Source organism: Mirounga leonina, unplaced genomic scaffold (assembly GCF_011800145.1).
Source record: "Mirounga leonina isolate KUSES-001 unplaced genomic scaffold, KU_Mleo_1.0 Mir_107, whole genome shotgun sequence".
Classification (NCBI taxonomy): Eukaryota; Metazoa; Chordata; class Mammalia; order Carnivora; family Phocidae; genus Mirounga; species Mirounga leonina.
Genome location: NW_023270233.1, coordinates 6,279,915 through 6,293,737, shown reverse-complemented (window position 1 = coordinate 6,293,737; position 13,823 = coordinate 6,279,915).

Sequence of the window (13,823 nt, the reverse complement as noted above, 5' to 3'; positions counted from 1 at the left end):
AGACCCACAGGACTGTTCCAGGTGCAGCACTCACTCATGGGCGCCAGGTCAGGGATGGTTCCCGGGGTGGGCTGGACTCCACCCAGTCACTGACAGGGCCTGAGGTCAGACATGCCCGGGTTCAAACCCCCAGCAGTCACGTGAGCATAGGCAAGGGCAGTGTCTCAGAACCTCAGTTTTCCCATCTGAAGAATGGAAGTAAGAGTCGTCCCTGCCTCTCGGTGTTGCTGGAGGAATAACAAGGATCCTACAGCTCGAGCACTCAGCATAGCACCAGGTACATAGCAAGTGCCCTGTGAATACTAGTTATTAATTATTACTGTTATTATCAGGATCCCCCACTTTAGTGTGAGGATACCAGCCATAGGGAGAGGCAGCTTTACAGAGCAGCCTCAAATCAACCGGATCTTTCAAATGTAAATTATGAGCAAATGGGTACTTTTCTGTTACTGCTGGTCGAGGGTGGCCCTGAAACCCCTCCTGGCTGATGGAGAGCAGGCACCCGGCCCACCCCCGGGCTGAGGGCCCAGCCAGCTGTCCAGGCCGCCAGAGACCCAGGTCGCCAGAGACCCAGGTCGCCAGCCACAGCCGCAGAGGGGAAGCCCCACCCGTCGGCCCTGGAATTCACAGTCTTAGGAATTCTGTGGCCTCGCCAGGTGCCACCGTTGTGCTGGCTGTCCCAGTCGGGCCCCTGATGGAGCATGCTGTAACTGGGAGAGACCGCAGTCCTGAGCTGGGATGTGACTAGCCCACTGGGCTGTGCAGAGCCGGAGGTGCCCCCTCTCCCCACATCTTACCACCCAGTTTGATTCTCTGGGAGCACCCTGGACCCCCAATACCTAGGGCTGAGCTAAGGTAAGCAGAGAACCTCTGAGGCTCTGGAACTAGACCAGAAGACGGCCAAACGGACAGATTTCCGCTGAGGAAAGTTGCATCTGGCCAGTGCCCATGAGGAGATCCCATGAGGAGCAGCAGGAAGAACAGCGTTTGGACTGGGGCTCCGTTGGGAGGGTGGTGCACTCCCTCTTCTGGTCTGCTTCTCATCACCCCCACTCTGGAAGGAAGGGTTGGGATAAAGCCCCCCAATGATTTCAGATCCCCACCCGCTGAAACAGCTAGAAGTTGTAGCCACAAAGGCTGAGAGAGGAGGGTCGGCAGATCTGGGGCAGAGGCTCTCTCCAGAATAGGGAGGACCTTCCTGGCTTTACCATTTTGCCAGAGGTCTAGTTGAGAGAGACCTCAGGGCCATCCTCGGCAGTTAAATGTGATAGCAGGGCTGCCACATACAGTTGGGCAGGTTGTTCACTGCACAAGGGTACCTGGCTGAAGCAGTGATTATGGGGCTGGGATCCAGCCTCACTCTGCTCACCAAGTCACACTCTTCAGCATGCGGCTGTATCTGCTTAGAGTTCAAAGGTACCACAGGGGCCAGTAGCAGCATAAGTGGGCTGCTCCCAGCCTCAGTTTCCTGAACGGAGACACAGGGTAATCCTTCCTCTTTCAAGCCCCCCATCCCTCAAGGGAAGTGGAACCAGTGAGTGGTTGAGAAAATCAATACACTACAAGTGCTTTGAGCTCCTTGAAGATAAGCTTCTGACAAAGAGGGAAGTGATTGAAGGCGTGAGCCCTTTCTCTGCAGCCTGACAGGGATTTCGGAATGGGTGCGTGGGGGGCAGATGCTGGCCTGTGCACACTGGCTTCTGCACCCATCCTTCCTGCTGGACTGGGGGCCCAGACTTGTGTCTCCCTGGTTTCTGAGCTCCCTGTGTCTCTCCCAGTGACCTGCAGGGTGTGAGAGACGGCTGCACGTTCTTTTCTCAAGGAACTGAATTTTCCTTCGCTCTGTTCCCTCTACAAAAATGCAGTAGCCCACTAAACACACCCAACTTCCGTCTGGAGTCTGGATACCCCGGCTCAAAGCCTCGCTCTGGTGCCGCTACGTGGCCACCTCTGACCTCTGCCCCTCCCGGGAAGTCAGTTTCCCCGTGTGCAAAGTAGGGTGTTAGATGGCCGGCGGGGCTCCCTCCCTCCCCGGTGCAGTCTGGAGCTGTGGACGCCTCTTCATGTACATGTGTCTACACAGAGCCCCTCTTTTGTCTCTGAAGGCAGCTGAGATAAAACAGAGTCTAATCCGTACCAGGGAGACGGGTCCTCTGCCCGAGGGGCCGCGGGCACAAATTGGGCCGTCGTGTTGCATTACTTCCGCCAAGTTGGGCCCCACCATCTCACCTCTGTCCCCCCAGCGAATGGGACAGCGAGGGGCAGACAGCACAGTGGGGGCAGGGGGCCCGTGCCGCCACCAGGCCCCCTGACTCCCACCATCAAAGGCGACAGGAGAGGGAGGGGGCCCAGCCGGGGAGGATTTTTAATGACCCCAAATCCTGGCAACTCATTACGTCTCTGATAAGGCAATGGGGGCTGTCACTCCCAGATGCAGCCAAGGAGACTCCCTAGAGAAATTTTGCCGCCTTCTCGCTAATCTTCTTAGAAACATTGTTATTTATTTTTTCTTATTTTATCCGACATGTGTCAAGCAGCCCCTGCTAAGCCTGTGACATCTCCAGGGAGGCTGAAGGAGGCTGGAGGAGGGCCCTGGCCCCGCACATCCCCCCGGCCCTCAGCAGCATGGCCCCCACGGCCCTGCTCTCTTGCTGGCCGAGGTTCTGCCCCGGCTGGTGGCTTGGCGATGCCCACGGGAGCTGGGGCTCAGGCCAGGCGACGCTAGACGTCTGGGGGCTGGCCGTCTGAGTCAGGGGACTGCAGGCTGTTCTGACTGGGGCTGCTTCCAAGGAGAAGGAAGGGCTGCGTGCTACCACTCGCACCTGGAGCCACCCCCAGGCCTCCTCCCCGTGCGTTTGGTGAACACCCAAAGCGGCTATCACCGCAGCTGTCACCAACGAAGCCTGGCCCGGGCTCCAGGTCCCGTGTCCGCCACACAGAAGCTCTCGTTCACTCCCCACGCCAGCACTGTGAGGCTGGTACTAATGTCAGGCCCATTTGTAGGTGAAGAAACAGGCCCAGGGAGGTGAAATTGCTTGCCCGAGGTTGCCCAGGCAGGAAGAAGGGACAGACTGGGATCGGAACCCCGGCGCTCAGATGACGAGCTCATGCGACGCTCCCCAACCCTCCTCTGAATGCCCCTGGAGCCCTGGGCACAGAGGCGTGGCCAGGAATCTTCTTCCCCATTTCACAGCTGCAGAAATAGGCTTAGAGGCCCCAGGACAGCTCCAGACAGCATCTCCCGGGTGTCGTCCTGTGTTACGGGGTGCTGAGATCCCAGGGGGACTTCTGGCCCTCTGTTACAGGGACTAGGGCAACTCTGGGGGTGGAAAGAAAGTCACGGCACGTCCACAGGGCACAGGAAAAGAGTCCAGGTCTAGGAGACTCCCTCCCCACTATAGTTCCTGGCACGCGTTTGTGGTGGTAAAGCTTATAGATCTCTCCCAGTGGATTGTTACTAATACAGCAGGCTGTAAAACAGTGCCTCCCGCACAATCCCATTTTGGGCGAATATGTTGTTATATGTGTGTCTTCGTATGCAGTACCTAAATTGCAGAGGGAACAAAAGATTGGATTTGCGCCTTTCAAAACAGCCAAATTTAAGGCCAATATTTTCACATGCCACGTTTTGGGGATCCTGAAACCAAAACAAGACACGTGTTTTTTAAAACAACATTTTATTTCTAGCTCATTTTAAGTTCACAGTAGAGTTCTAAGCACAGAGAGCTCCCGCGGACCCTTTACCCAGCTCTCCCTATGCTAACAGAGTTGACAGCTTGCTAACCCTCAATTTTCTCTATTGGTGAAAAGCCGTGAATTTTCATGACATGCTATTGGGGTACATGACATCCACAGGACTTCTCTGGCGCTGTTGACCTTGATCACAGGTTAAGGTGGCATCTGCCAGATTCCTTCACTACACAGTTACTATTTTTCCCCTCTCCATATTCTATTCTTAGAAACAAGTTGGCTAAAGCCAGCCCACACTCCAGAAGAGAGGAATTAAACTCCACCCCCTGGAAATCTATGAATTTGTGGACAAATGTGAAAACCAGCCTAGTAATTAATAGATTGGGAGGGGAGATACTTTGAAGCTATGCAAGTGTCCTATTTCCCCTTAAAGTTTCACCCCCTAATTCCAGCAGTCATGGGGGGATCCAGCCCGTGGCAATTCCTATCTTGGTGTTCTAACGGTGATTTTCTGCTTCCCCCATTCCTTCTACTTTATTAGTTGGAATTCAATATTCTTGTTATTTAGCATATTGCTCAAATCGTTCCAGCTTTGGCCATTGGAAGCTCTTGTAGGCGGACTCTTCTGCTGTCTTGACATGGCCCCCGTAATTGGTTTGGATATAAGCGTATCATGTGGTTTTTGTTGGTTTGTTGTTGTTGTTGTTGTTTTTAGCACTACCTCTTTTCTGAGACCACAATGCTCTGGGATTGTCCTGTATTTTCTCCTCCCAGCCCTAGAATCAGTCCTCTCTCCAAGGACCCTGGTCCCTTTTGTTGGAAAATGATATTTAGAAGCCAAGAGCTGGGTGCTAGGAAGGCACACATTTTTCAAGCCCATTTTTACATGGATAAAGCATCTGGAACTTCATAGCTGGCAATGACTTGGCATCCAACAAAGTCAGGGGTCCTTGTGCATTGATAGTTATATAGGTTTATGTAACACGCCTGGACCTCCAGGTCTCACTCAGGCCTCATTGGCAGAATGACTTTGAAAGGGTGCTGTGACGTTGAGGGCTGTGGCCCTGGGTTCAAGTCCACGCCGCTGGCATGACGGTGCCTTGCAGCCCGCTCTCCAGCCAGCCTCCGGAACTAGCATCCAACTTGCTCATCTGCACCGTCAGGATGCGCAAAGCCAGAAAGTTCGACACATCTTCAAAATGTCGATGAACCATTTGGGAAATATTAAATCGTGATTTAATGATTCTCCTCAGGTTTTACTCAATTACAAATTTAATATTCTTGACATTTTCCTTCACTCCTGTGGAGCCTCCGAGACTTCAGACTGGGGAAACAGCCCCAGAAACAGGGTGTGATTGCAAAGGAACCAATGTGGGCAGAGAGCCTCACCTCTCTGGCTAGCTTCCCACATACAGAACACGAACAATGAAAATGAGAGAATGATGGAAAAAGGTATAGGTAATCGGTGTGAGTTGTTACCACTCTGTTTGCAGGACATGAAGAGCTTGGGCTCAGGACCCTATCGGACCTTGGCTCAAAACCTGGCTTCATCACCCATCACCTTTGTGATGGGCAAGTGGGCTCACCTCTCTGGGCCTTGGTTGATTGTCTGTAAACTGGGCACCAGTTCCCACCTCGGGGTTGTCATGGGGTCAAATGAGATCATCAGGATCAAGTGCGTAGCACAGCGTCTGACCGATGCTTGCTCCGTGACTGCTAATAATAATAATAATAATAATAGCCACACTGAACAATAATAAGAACAGAGTCCCAGTGATCAGTTAGTGGGAATGTAAGCGGGGACGTGTTGCATGGATTTAGGATCAGAACAGGAATTAAATTTAAGTATTCATCATTTACATATCTTTAAAAACATAGACTTTACTTTTTAGAGAAGTTTTAACTTCACAGCAAAATTGAATGAAAGTATAGACATTTCCCATATATCCCTTGCTCACCCCCAGCTTCCCCCACTATCAAAATCCCACACCAGAGTGGTACATTGTTACAATCTATGAGGCTACACCAACACATCCCCACCCAAAGGGCATGGTTTACACTAGGATTGGCTCTTGGTGTTGTATATTCTATGGGTTTTGACAAATGTATAATGACGTGTATGCACTATTATAGTTCCAGACAGAATTATTTTCACTGCCCTCTGTGCTCTGCCTATTTATCCCTCCCTTCCTGCCCCACCCTTTCCCCCAATTCCTGCCAACCACTGATCCTTTTACTATCTCCACAGTTTGCTTTTTCTAGAATGCCATACAGTTAGGATCATACAGTATGTAACTTTTTCAGACTGGCTTCTTTCACTTAGTAATATGCCTGTCGGTTTCCTCCACGTCTCTTCATGGCTTGTAGCTCATTTCTTTTTAACACTGAATAACATCCCATTGTCTGGATGAACCCCAGTTTATTTATCCATTTATCTACTGAAGGACATCTTGGTTGCTTTCAGTTTTTGGCAATGATGAATGAAGCTGCTAGAAACATCCATGCGCAGGTTTTTGTGTAGACAACACGTTTTCAGCTCCTTTGGGTAAACACCAAGGAGCACAATTGCTGGATTATATGGTGAGAGTGTGCCCAGTTTTGTAAGAAACCACCAAACCGTCCTCCCAAGAGGCTGTGCTGTTCTGCATGCCCACCAGCAGTGAAGGACAGTTCCTGTTGCTCCACACCCTCGCCAGATGTTGTCGGTGTTGCGCATTTGGGCTGTTCTAATAGGTGTCTAGTGGTATCTCGTTTTAATTTGCAATTCTGTAAAGACATAGGATGCTGAACGTCTTTTCAAACATTTATTTGCCATCTATATTTCTCATCTGGTGAGGTGTCTGTTCAGGTCTTTTGCCCCTTTTCAAATCAGGTTGTTTTCTCCTTGTTGAGTTCTAAGAACTATTTGAGTATTTTGGATGATGACCCTTGATCAGATGTGTCTTTTGCAAATATATTTCCCCGGTCTGTGGCTTGTCTTCTCATTCCCTTGACAGTGCCTTTCCCAGAGCTGAAGCTTTTAATTTCAATGAAGTCCAGCTTATCAATTATTCCTTTCATGGATGGTGCCTTTGGTGTGGGATCTCAAAAGTCATCGCCATACCCAAGGTCATCTAGATTTTTCTCCTTTGTTCTTGTCTAGGAGTCTTAAAATTTTGCATTTTACAGTTAGCTCTGTGATCTATGTGGTGATAATTTGTGTGAAGGCTGTAAGGGATGTGTCGGAATCCCTCTTCACATGTGGGTGTCTAGGGTTCCAACGCCATTTGTTGAAAAGAACATCTTTGCTCTAGTCACTTGTATTTTCATCTCGGGTTTTTCACAGGGCATTCCTGCACAGAGTCCCCCAGGCTCCCCAAACACACCCCTTATCCATGGCACTGTTCCAGGAGGGAAGAGCCCATGGAGAGAGACCCTGGGCCTGACGGCCAGGAGCCCTGGTGGGCAGGGGCTTCAGCCAGGCTTTTGCTCAAGGACAAGGAACAAGGTCACGTGTGGGGCCAGGCGCCTGGGGTTGGGAGTCGGTGGTTCTCAGTGCAGGGTGACGGAGGGGTGACTAGTCTCCAGGTTAGAAGGAGCAGACCTGACCACAGGGGACTTGCGGTAGTGACTTGGCAGCCTCAGGCCCCTGTGGAGAGTAGGAGCAGAGCCCAGGGCTGGGCAACCCCACAATCAGGTCTGTGAACACGTTCACACACAGCCACCTTCCCCAGGAACCTGGATGGCTGCTTGGCAGGCCACACCGGGCCCGACCCATCAAACTCTCCCATTACCACTTGCCCTCGAGGGGTTTAATTTGGGGCATCCAACTCCTCTGTGGGCTGGAGGAGGTGAGGACTTCTGCTCTATGCAGGTGTCAGGAGGCTGGTGGAGAGGCGAGGTCGTGGACACGGGGCCGCCTCCCCCTGTCCTCAGCCAGCACCCACCCCATCCCACCCCAGGGGGAAATGGGCAGCGTGAGACCCTATCCTCTCTCCGGGCAAAGTCTTGGTCCTCTGAGAATGAGGGGGGGACTCCAACCCTGACCCCAGCCCTCCTTATCCAGGCCCCATGGCCTGGAGGCTGTATGCGAGTTGCAGCTAGACAGTGGGGCTCCTGGAGACCCAGGCCCCCCACCTCCCTCTCAGGCCCTGTCTTCTGTACAGAAGAACAGGGCTGCTCGGGGCAGGTTCAGCCCATGAGCCAGGTGCTCTGTTGGCCCCTTCTCAGCCCCGGTGTCTCACTACATCCTAAGACAAGCCCACTGAGCTGACATCACGACCCTCATTCCACACATAGGAAGCCCAGGAAGGCGTCCACGCAGGTGGTCAGAGCCACTTACCGGTTTGTGAGCCTCAGTTTCCTCACCTGCACAACGAGACTCCTCACTCCTCCCGCACTGGGCTGTTGCGAGGAGCATGTGGGCAGCAGATGGGAAGCGCGCAGTCGTGCTCAGAATAAATGGGGCTTGAACTACTCCTGCTGTAAGTGGCAGCCCCGGGGTCTGAAGCGCACGCTCCTCCTGCTACTCACACGCCTGGCCCCCCGCAGACTGCTGGAGCAGCTCCTTCACTCGGGCTCCCGGGAGGAGCGTGGGTGCCTTTCAGGAGAGGGCCTGCTCCTGCAGCTACGGGCTCCCGTCGGTCATGTTTCTCTGCGTCGTCTTCCCGCTTGGGCAAGGGCCAAGCCTAGAGATGACCGGCGACCCGGCCACGGCCACACGGCGCGCTCCTGGGGCCCAGCAGGCACTCTCCGCAGGAGCCACCTTCCTGATGAGCAGGGGCCTCCTGTCGGCCGCCTGTGCACACGGTCCATGCCGTGTGCGTGTCCATCGGGTGTGGACACAGTGTCCCCAGGGTACGAAATTCATTTTCTTTCTGTCGGACGGAGGATTGACTGCCCGGCTGAAATCCAGCAAATCCCAGCCACTGCAAACACAAGCACAGTCACGGCCCTGGTGTCTGTGTGGCGAGCACACATACTCACACTCACACTTGCCCTCATACACTCCATTTCATGCTTATGAGCACTCGTGCACCCACACTCACCTACCCACACGCTCTCATACACTTGCGTGGCTCCTGGTGTCCCCGTTCTGCAAATCAGTGATGTTCTCTCACACCTGGGAACATCCGAGCAGAAGCTACTTCCTGCTCCCCTCCCCAGACCTCATCATTTGTCTGAGTCCCTCCAAGCTCAGCTCCAGTCTTGCCTCCCCCAGGAAGGCTCCCCAGTTTTCCCCAGCCTGCTGGGGCCTCCCCTTCCTCTCTGGGCCCGCATAAAGTTAATCGCAGCCTATTCTCTGCTCTTGTCCAGCAGCCAATGTTCGCTGAGCACCCACTATGTGCCAGGCTGGTAGGTCCCACGGCTTCCTCCACTGGATGGAGAGGACCTTTGGAGGGCAGCGCAGGTGCACACCGTCTGTGCCCCAGTGCGTTGGAGGGGCCCCGGGCACATGATACCTACTCAGAGTTCCTGCATCAAGTAGATGAAGGCACGGCTTCTCCAGGCCCCTGATGGCCAGTGCCCTTCTGGTGACCAAGCACGTACCAAACCTGGCTTTTGCTCCGGCAGCACCCTTCCCCTCCACGCCCATCTCCTCCTGCATGTATGTGCAGACCCATCCCAAGCACCATCTCCCCTGGGAGGGCTGCCGTGATTCGCCTCCCAGAAGCAACTAGGCTGGCCCTTGCCTGGCTTCCCCACGGGGCCATTGACACCTGGAGAGCCGGGCTGGGTGCCGGGCAGCTCTGTGTCCACAGAGCCTCACACAGAGCGGCTTCGGCCAGGGTTTGAGGTGAGCACTCCAAGATAGACTCCCTCAATGGAAAAGCCTTTTTCTCCAGAGTGACGAGAGCTGGTGACAGATAGCCCCAGGCCCCCCTTTAGCCGAAGCCCTGTCTTTGCAGATGTGGCAGTTTGCAGACTGGACAGAGTCTCTTGCCTCTGGGTTGAGACCCACGCCCCACCTTCCTCCTTCATGTTCAAGTTAAGTGTCACTTTCTCCAGGAGGCCTCTTGTTATCCCGGACCTATTTAGGTGTCCCACCCTGAGTCCCCCAGTCCTCATCCTTGCTCCGCCCCGCTCTGTGGCAATTTCTTGCACTGCGTCAGTCACCCCAGCCTGTGCATTCACCTGTCCTCAGACCTGCCGCATGTCCAGGGCCCAGCATGGGTCTTAGGACACAGCAGGCTTTCGATAAAGGCTGCGGGAAGGGAGAGAGGAGCAAACCTCTGCTGGCCTGTCCTCCCCTCCATGGTCTTGTAGATGGTGGAGACTTCTTTGGAACCTTCAGTCCCAGCTCACTGTGTCCCCAGATGTCCCCTGACCCCAGCACGCTCTCAGGTCCCTGAGCATCCCCATTTGATCCTCTGTGCTATAGGCCAGGTTACCCAGAGGCTCTTCCCAGGGGTATGAACCACACACACATCCCATGCCTGGGAGACCCTTGACCTGGGGAGAGCTGGCGATGGCTAATCCCCTCATTCCTGGGCTGCTGCCCCCCAGAGGTGATGCTGCATCTGCCTCCTTTGATAACCTGGCCTCTTGGGGGAACTGCCAGGGCCTCTCTAAGCACTGCCCCGGGGAAATGAAGACAGAGCAGGCCTCTTTGCCCCTAGGAGCCAGGAGGGGGCTGGACGAGACAGCTGCCCCGCTTCCTGGGGTTGCGGAGCTGCCAAAGGGGATGACGGGAGCAGGGGAGGCAAGAGGTCGCTGCGTCTTGATGGCATAGTGGGGGCACACGGTCTGGCCCAGGATTGAAGTCCCGGCTCTGAGTCTCCTTCACCATGTGACCTTAACTGAGTCAGGTGACTCTGGGCATCTCCTTGGCCTGTAGTTCAAGGGCCTCCACCCTTTGGCCGGAAATAGTCTTCCCACAACCCTTATTATTTCCTTGGCAATTCCAGACACCCAAACTCCCACCCACGCCCTGTAATTTCCTGCCTCCAGGACTTTGCCCAGTGTTGTTGCCTCTGCTGAAGTGTCTCTTTCCCTCCCAATGCAAATGGTGGAAACTCTCCTCATTCTTTGAGCCCCAGGAAAATTGCCACCTCCTCCAGGGAGCCTCCTCTGATTGCCCATTGTCTCCTCCTCCACTAAGTTCTCCGAAGCTCCCCTCTGGCTCATGTAGGGTCCTGCCCATACTTTCTCTGGCCTTCCAAAGAGGCATGCATGGTGGTAAGATTGTAACCAGAACACCTCTAGGGGGTGCCTGTACCATGGTAGCTCATGTAAATAGCACGCCTTGGAGTTGTGCAGTGCCCGGCCCGAGCGACTGTACACCGCAGTCCTGCCTCTGCCCACTGTCCCACCTCTAAGGATGGCTCTGAGGGTCCCATGGGATTATGCCTCCTGGCTCAGTAGGACAGATGTTGGTGCCCCTTCTTCTGCTCATCCTGCTTTCCTTCCCCCTCTACTCACTCTCCCCGGGGCTCTCACCCAGGCCCATGGCTTAAATGCCATCTCTAAACTGATGGCTGACACCCAAGTTGGTATCTGTGGCACCAACCTCTGCCCCGAGCTGCAGACTCACATGTGCACCCACCGCCTGAGAAGGAATCCCTTTTGGAGGTCTCATGGGTGCTGCAAATTTAATTCAGCCAAGCCAACCTCTGAGTCCTTCCACACCCCTGTTCTTCCCCCAGTCTTCGCGAGTTCCGGAAACCCTCAACCCTCCAGCAGAAGTCCTCAGAGCCGTCCTTGACCCCTCCCTTCCCTGACTCGCTACAGCGTTAGCTTGTCCTGTGGCCGGCTGCAAGGTGCGGCCTGCATCCGGCTCTAGATCTCTGTGGTCCCTGCCATCACCCGCTCCAGGCCGCCCCCATCTCTCCCGACACACCCACTTGGAGGCCCTCAGGAGTAGAGCGACAAGGAGGGGGGTGCAGGCTGCTTATTGGGAGGTGATCTCAGGAGGCGCATATGAGCACAGGAGAGACAGGGAAGGGGAAAGGCACTCCAGGAGGGGTCTTCCTGAGTTACTGAAACTGCTGGGGGCCAGACTGCTTCCCCGCAAAGGACAGCAGCCTGGGGTCTTGTTTACCGACTCTCATCCCCCTTGCCGCACTGAACTCCCTGTCCCCCTACTTCTCCCAGGCTGTCCCTTGCAGGCTGAGTGAGCTCTTCCCAGAGGAAAAGCAGAGTCCCCGCGTTTGGAAGGGCTTGTCCTCAGTTCCTCAGCGGCGGCTGGAATCACCAGTGGGCAGTGGGAAGTGGCATGGGGCACCGGAAGAGGCAGTCACAGCTCCCATAGCCATCTCCCTACCCGCCCACCCACACGGGACCACCAAGGTGCTCTTGTACAAATATAAACTGATTCTGTCACTTTATTGCCCATGACTTTTCAAAGGTCCCCACTGGCCTTAGAACAAAGCCTTTGGCATGACGAACAGGCTACACACACACTCATACACCCACCCTGGCCTCCCTGCCTCCCTGCCTCCCAGCCCTCATCCTCCACTTACTCACTAAGCTCTAGGCACACTGGCCTTTGGGGGCCTCAGACCCCCAGGTTCACTCCAGCCTTAGGGCCTTTGCACTTCCTGGCCCTGCCTGGATTCCTCCCCCCACCCTGCGCCCCAGCCTTCACATGGTTGGCTCTTAGGCACTCAAGCCCACACTTACATGTCACCTCCTCAGAGAGAGCTTCCCCGGCCACGGAATCCATAGTAGTCCTCTATCCCGTGCTCTCTAGTGTGTCATTCCTTTTCCTCAGAGCACTCCAATTTAACCCACTAACTTACTTGTTTGCCTGTTTCTTGCCTTTCTCCCCGACTAGCAGCTGGTCAGTCATGGTCACGTATGTGTCTCCAGGGGCCAGCCCAGTGCCCGGCGTGCAGTAGATGCTCAGTAAACGCCTGCCAAACGAATACATTGAACAGGTCAGGTTCTCCCAGAAGCAAGCGGAGCCTGAGGCAGGGATTCTTGTGCACCTGCTAGATTAGGAGATGCTCTCAGGTGAGCCCCATGACAGTTAGAGAGGCAGATAGGGCGGGAAGAAAGTCTAGGCAAGGTGCAGGGGCAACTGAGGTCTAGCCTCAGCCTTACCCCATCAGGTGAGGGGTATGGCTTTGGGACCACCAGGTGCCGCCTTTGGGCAAGGGTGATTCTTTTGTGTCCTAATACAGTCATCCACTGAGGGTGACCCAGGTGAAGAAGGGGGATGGGGTGGGGGGCATTAGCAGCCAACGCTCCCAGCAGCTGGGAGAGCGGGGCAGGGGGCGGGGAGGGGCACTAACAGGGTTCATGGCACCAACTGCATGGCACCTGCCCCCCCTGCAGCTCAGAGACCCCCCCCCCCACCCAGGGCTGAAGGGACTCAGTAGCCTGTATATCTCAGGACCAGAAATCAGGCTTCTGACAATCCAACCCTGCCTACAAATGCCTCCTCATATCTGCTCTGATCCTGCCTGCTGCCTCCTAAGCCCATTTTCTCTTTGTGTTTTCTCCCTGGCTCTGAGAACAGTGGGTGAACATTTTCCCCAAACGAGCCTCTGAGTCCCCTCCCCATCTGTGGGTCTCTGAAGCTGTGTGATCACAACTGCGGATGGCCATCCCATCAACCCTTCCCCGGCCACAGGGGAATTTTTCCCTGGAGCACCTGTTCAATTCTGCTTATTTCTTGAAAAATGAAGGCCTGGGAGACAGTGTGCCCACAGCCAAAAAGTCTGAGGCAGCCACGGGACGATGCACTGTGTCCTCTTCCGTCCCTCTTCTGGATGCCTGTGGGTGATTGAGAGCACAGGGCGGGCGGAACTTGGCATCGACAAACAGCCCAGCCCACTGACCCTGCACTTCCCCTTGCCCAGACAGCTACTGACTGCCAGGGCACTTGAGTTTTTCACTTTCCTCTGTCCGCTCTTTTAACTGAAAAATGTAAAGAAAACGCCTATTGATTCCAAGTAACTGATAAGCTCCTCGCTCCTGGGGATAAAAGGAACAATTTAGGAAACTTCCTCCTTCTAGGGTTTGATGATCCTAATTCTTCAAGCATATAATTATCCTTAACATTTACACAACGCTTTGTGTTTACAAAGCAATTTACATTTGTAAAACCCTTCTTCATTTATTGTCTGCTTTGATGAAGCTGTTTACTGCAGGGGACAACTGGCCCAGGAGTCCTCCCTCCACTTACTAAGCTGTGCATCGGGGCAACA